Source organism: Hippopotamus amphibius, chromosome 9, assembly GCF_030028045.1.
Source record: "Hippopotamus amphibius kiboko isolate mHipAmp2 chromosome 9, mHipAmp2.hap2, whole genome shotgun sequence".
Taxonomy (NCBI): Eukaryota; Metazoa; Chordata; class Mammalia; order Artiodactyla; family Hippopotamidae; genus Hippopotamus; species Hippopotamus amphibius.
In genome coordinates, this window is record NC_080194.1 from 131,691,588 (window position 1) to 131,698,255 (window position 6,668).

Sequence of the window (6,668 nt, forward strand, 5' to 3'; positions counted from 1 at the left end):
TCCTGCTGGTAGGAGAACAGATTGATACACACTCTTTGGAAGACTGACATATCTACTGAGGTTGGACATATGTGTCCCCAAGATCCAGTAATTCTGCTCCTGGGTATATACCCAAAGGAAATTAGCACACATGTCCAATACAAGCCAGACATAGGAATATTCATACATGCATTATTCATAGTGACTTACAAATGGCCAGGCTTTCCAGGGCCTCTCTGAGCTCACCTCCCTCTAGTCTCCCTCTGGCTCACCCTGCTCCACCCTTACTGGCTTCCTTGCTGTTTCTACACACAACAGGAGGCCTTTGCACTTGCTGTTCCAACTGCACAGGAACCCTCTTGCCTTAGAGCAGTAGTTTGCAACTGGGGTGTGACTTGGCCCCCCAGGGGACATTTGGGAATATGTGGAGGTGGCTTTGATGAGCATGCCTGGGGGTTGCTACCGGTATCTGATGGGTAGAGGCCAGGCGTGCTGCTAAACATCCTACAGTGCCCAGGACAGCCTCAGCGACGGAGAATCCCCCAGTTTGGAATGCCCAAGGTGCTAAGGTGAGGAAGTCCACCCTACATACCACTGTGGCTTGGTTCCCACTTGCTTCAAGTCTTTGCTGGGATGAATGTCACTCTCCCAGTGAGGCCTTCCCAAACCACCCTGGTGAAAATTGTGAATGACCCCCTTTCACACAGCCCTTAGTTTCTCCAGAATAGTCATCACCTGACACACAATATATTTTACTTATAAATTTGTTACCATCTCTCATTGAAGGTACACTTTTACAAGGCAGTGATTCTGGTTTGCTCTCTGCATCCCTAGCCCCTAGAAGAGGTGCTCTGTAAACATTTGTTGGATGGATAAATGGATGGATACCAGACTAAACGAGAGGAAAAATAACCAAACTTGACTACTGTGCCCAGGAATTTTATTTACTCTCCTACACTGACAGCAAAAATTGTTTTGAAAGGTAGGAGCCTATGGTTGGGAAAGCACCAATAAGTACACGCAGCAATTGAAAAGGAAGGCTTCTCATCTGCCTATGTTTTACTTGTTACAGTTTGCTTTCAAGGTCCAGTGTTTTGCTATTAAAACTAGACTTTTTGTCCAAGGCAGCTGGCCATTATTGTCGGTAAAACAAACTTGGGGAAAAGTGGAGGCAAGGACCACACATGTTCAGAAAGCAGATGACACTATCTGGATGTAAAACCCGTGATGGCCAGAGGGAAATCTGTGCTGATGGTGCAATTCCACTAGGCAAATGCTGTCCTTTCTAATGCTCTTCATCTCGACTCCCTGAGCAGGCAGAGTTGAATTAGCACCACTTTAACTTTTCTGTGGAAGATAAACACCCCCTCCCGTGGTTCTGATGCAAGAGTTTTAGCGAAAGGCACCGAGTGAGAACCTGGGCTGGCTCCAACGGACGGGGTGGGGTGGGGGGGCTGTGAGGGGCCCTCCTATGATGTCAGCTTCTCTTTGGTGTGTGCTTCCAGAGGTCTTGATCACCTGACCTTGTCTGCAAATTTCTGAGCATGAACCCACAATAGTTTTTCTTTTAATTTAGAAATTATGAAATGTGTTTGACTCTGCTGTTTATAATACATACAGCCTCCAAAGAAAAGTTGTCAAAGAATGAGATTTTCAGAAGTGAAACTTTTAGATTTATACTACTCCCCAACGAACTGTCTCTGGGGCACGTGTACTCTGTCTTGGCAACAGCTACGTTAAAGGCAGTTTCTAAGACTCTTCTCAACTGGCTTCATTACAGCAATCACAGCAAATGAACTGGAGGCCCAGCAGCAGCAAGTTTTGTCCCAAGAGGGCCATTATAACCTCATAGCTGTCACCAGCCACATTCATCATGATGAGGGGCTTTGGAACTAAGAACAAGAGAACAGGGCTAAAAGCATCTGAGACAATTTCCAGCCTTTCTTTTCTTCTGTACATCCTTCACCTCTTCTTCCACCCCTCTTCAAAGCATCTTATGTAAGACCACTGAATTTGCCTGGGCTGTGTAGATGCGCTGAGCAAACTTGATGGGCCACCTGCACTAGAGGTCAAGGACCCCTACCCAATGACCAGCCAGTATGTTTCTGGAGGCTTCTGTGGCAGAGACTTGAAATCCCTCAATATCCATTCTCCCCTCCTTCTATCATGACAGAACACACAATTTTTATGGAACACCTGCCCACCCAGGATATAGACTGTATTTCTTAGATTCTTTGACATTAAGTGGAGCCATGTGACCAAGTTCTGGCCAAGAGGGTGTAAGCAGAAGTGAAATGTACAATTTCTGTAAAAAGAAAGATGCTTGGGGCTTCCTAGGTGGTGCAGTGGTTAACAATCTGCCTGCCAGTGCAGGGGATAGGGGTTCAATCTCTGCTCCAGGAAGATCCCACATGCCTCGGAGCAACTAACCCCGTGTGCCACAACTATTGAGCCCTCGTGCTGCAACTACTGAAGACCACGCACCTAGAGCCCATGCACCTAGAGAAGCCACGGCAATGAGGTGCCCGTGCACCACAATGAAGAGTAGCCCCCACTGGCAGTAACTAGAGAAAGCCCGTATGCAGCAACGAAGACCCAACACGGCCGATAAATAAATAATAAGTAAATTAAAAAAAAAAAAAGAAAGATGCTTGTCCTCCTTCTTCTTCCTTCCTACTGGCTAAAGTGTGGCCATGAGGGGGGCGCCATCTTGGGCCCTGTGGACAAGGGCAGCGCCTTAGGGATAGTAGAGCAACAAGATGCAAGGAGCCTGCGCCCTTGACAACTCTGCAGAGCAGATCTATCTCTGCCTTGTTCAGACTGCTGGTATTCTGAGTCTCTTGTCTGCAGCTGAAGTTATGTAACACAGATACTGAAAAACTAGATAAAATCCAGGAAAAGTTCACCACATAATGAGGGGTCTGGGTCTTGTGTCTTAAAATCAACATTTGAAGGCCTAAAATATGTTTAGCCCGGGAAGAGATTAAGTCGAAACATGGCAACTGTCCTCAAACACCTGAAAGTCTGTCCCCAGCAACAGAAAAGGGTGGCCTCCTCTGTGTAACTACAAAATATTTGTTGAATTGGTTAATGAACGATTGAAATTTGATGTGTGGCTATTTCAGGAGGGCTTATGTTGGTTCCAAAAGAAAAATACCTTTTAAACAATTACAATTAATAGAGAAGGGAAGAAAAGTCGTGTCTGAGGACCTGTTATATTCCATACAAGGTGTTATGTGCTCAGCATCCTTCATGTGATGTCATCACCCTCTAATCTGCCCTCCAGTGTGAATTTCCAAAGCATAAATTTGCTCACAGTGTACACTTTAACTCAAAGACCTTCTCCATTTCTCCAAAGTTAACAAATGGCCAATAAGCACATGAAAAATACTCAACATCATTAATCTTTAGGGAAATGCAAACTGAAACCACAATGAGATACCACTCTACACTTACTAGGATGGCTGTAATTTAAAAGACAGACAATAACAAGTTGTTGGCAAGGATTTGGGGAAGTAGGAACACCAGTGTCTTGCTAGTGGGAATGTTAAAAGGTACAGCTGCTTGGAAAACAGCATGGAGGTTCCTCAAAATATTAAACATAGTATATAACCCAGTACTTGTTCTCCTTTATATACCCAAGAGAACTGAAGTGTGTCTTCACACAAAAATTTGTACACAAATAATCATAGTAGCATAATTTGTAATAGCCAAAAAGTAGAAGCAATCTAACTGTCCATCAGCTGATGAATGTATAAGAAAAGTGGTCTATCCATACAGTGGAATAGTAGTTGGTTATAATAAGGGATAAAGTACCAATATCCATGGCATCATGGGTGTGCCTTGAAAACACTGTGTGAAAGAAACCAGATACAACGGGACAAATACTGTGTGAGTCCATTGATATGAAATGTCCATAATAGGCCAATTCAGAGAGACAGTAGATTGGTGGTTGCCAGGGGCTTGGGCTGGGGCAGGGGCAGGGGAGGAGGGGAAGGGGAGTGATGGCCAATGAGTGAATCAGCTTTCTTTTGGGAGTGATGAAAAGATTCTAAAATTAGGTAGTGATGACAGTTGTACCATCGCTGGGAGTATACTAAAAACTGAACTATTTTAAATGAGTGAACTGTATGTTATATGAATTCTTTCTCAATAATGTCATTTTTAAAAAGTCCTGTGGCAGCTCTGTTGGCTTATGCGATAACCACATGCACCATTATTTACTTAATATTTTCCCTTAATGCCAATTTTTTACTGAATATTTCTTTTAAAAATTGTTCATTACTCGTAAATGAAAAGCTAATATTACTTGAGAGAAATAAGAACTATTGACAAGCTCCATCTGTTCTGATTTGTCAGCGTTCATGCCACCCTGTTACTAAATATTTCGCATTTAAATAAATAAAACCCATGACTTTTTAATTTTTAAAAACTGAAGTATAGTTGAATTACAATGTTGTGTTATTTACTGCTGTACAGCTAAGTGACTCAGTTATACATGTATATGTGTGTGTACACACACACATTCTTTTTCATTCTTTTCCATTCTTTTCCATTATGGTTTATCACAGGATATTGAATATATTCCCTGTGCTGTAGAGTAGGACTTTGTTGTTTATCCATCCTATATATACCAGTTTGCATCTGCTACTCCCAAACTCCCAATCCAACACACTCCCACCTCCCACCCCCTTGGCAACTACCAGTCTATTCTCTGTGTCCGTGATTCTGCTTGTTTCCTAGATAGGTTCATTTCTGTCATATTTTAGATTCCACATACAAGTGATATCATATGGTATTTGTCTTTCTTTTTCTGACTTAATTCACTTAGTGTGATAATCTCCAGGGCCATCCATTTTGCTGCAAAAGGCATTATTTCATTCTTTTTTATGGTTGGGTGGTATTCTATTGTATATAACAGAAGACCTAAAGAGACATGCCTAACTTCTAAGATCTGTTGTCTGAAGGCTGCTCTTAATTTGTTAAAGAAAAAAAAAAAGGGTAGGGGGAGGGGAATTAGTGTTAGGTGTTAAAAGACCTAACACGTGAAATATTCTCCTTGATGTGATCGGGCTAGAAAGGGAGAAGAAAAAGGAGTAATGTCCCCTTTATGTGATTTGATAATTTAATGTGGCCGCTGTGATGTCTACCTGAAGGATATACCAACCCTTTCGGAGACACTGACCTTGATGAGAAAGTGTCCAGCTCTAAATACATTTAAACTCCTTGGGAGTCATGACAGTGTCTCATTTGTCCCTGGATCCCCCTGTGCCTGGACCCGTTAGGGGACACTCTTAGCACCAAACATATTCTAGCTGTTGCTGTCAATGCTCCCAGGGTCTTATATGGGTTTGTGTCACTCTAAAGGCTGTCGTTTCAAATTTCTGGTTACCAAAGGAGATAGCGGGGGCAGGGTGGGGAAGAGATAAATTAGGAGTCTGGGATTAACACACACACACTATTGTGGGTAAACAACAAGGACCTACTTTATAGTACAGGGAACTCTACTCAATATCTTGTAACAACATATAGTGGAAATGAATCTAAAAAAGAATGTGTGTGTGTGTCCGTAACTTTGCTGTACACCTGAAACTAACACTGTAAATTAACTATACTTCAAATTAAAAAAAGGTCTTGAAAAAAGATAAAGGCTGTGGTTTCTCAAGGGTTGAGTTTTCCATCAACAAACTCTTTTCATGTAGAGGTTAGACATCATCTGTCAGAAATATGCAATGGATTCCTGGTACAGGGGCACCTGTGATCTTGGAGCAGCCCAAAGACTCTTCCAAGACTAAGAAGAATGAATATACATGAAACCACCCGCATCAGAAAGAGCACAGCCTCTGCAGGCAGGGAGCTGTGCTGAGTGCTGTAGGCTTGGCTATCTCCCCCAAACTCAGTTGTTCCATCTGTAAAATGGGCATGCCATGCCTAGCTTTCAGGGCCATTTTAAGGATTAGCTATATAATTGAAAGGTGGAGAATTCAGGGGGTAAAAAGGACAATAGGAGGGCTCTGAATTGTGACCAAACCAGTTTTCAAGCATTGTCTTGGTCCTGAGGACAAGAAGGGAAGAGCAGAAAAAGCAGACCCAGGAGCTTAGTCTCCTCGCTGTTGTCCTTCGAGGCAGAGGTGAGCTAAGGTTTCGGCTCCATCTTAGCTTCTCTTATCATCAAGCACTGCACCTCATCAGGTTATTCAGAAGTGGAAATATTGCCCTCTCTTCCACGTCCAGCCGTGATGGGATAACTGGGACCCAAATAACCCTCCTCTGTAAACGACTATAATACCGGCAAAATATACGAAATAACTGTGCCCAGACTTCGTGCAGCTGAATGTGCAGGACCGTGATCCCTAAGACACGGGGGGAAGGGAGCGCCCAGCTTTTGGCCTGAGATCCCTTCTGGACGCAGCAGAGGAAGGCAGAGTCCAAACAGAGCAAGGAGGAGAGAGACTGGAGATTGGCAGAGCTGAACTGGCTGGAATCTGCGGGGAAGGGTCCTGGAGAGAAGGGGCTACAGAGAAATGCATCAGGTCCCTTGAGCATCTGGCTGAGCAGGAGGCTGTGAACGCGAAGACCAGTCCTGCACGAGGATGGCCCTGAGCACCTGCAGGGGAAGGAACTACCCAGGAAAGAAAACACTAGGGAGCGGTGTGAGCGGAACAAACAGCAGAGCTCGCAGGGCTGGG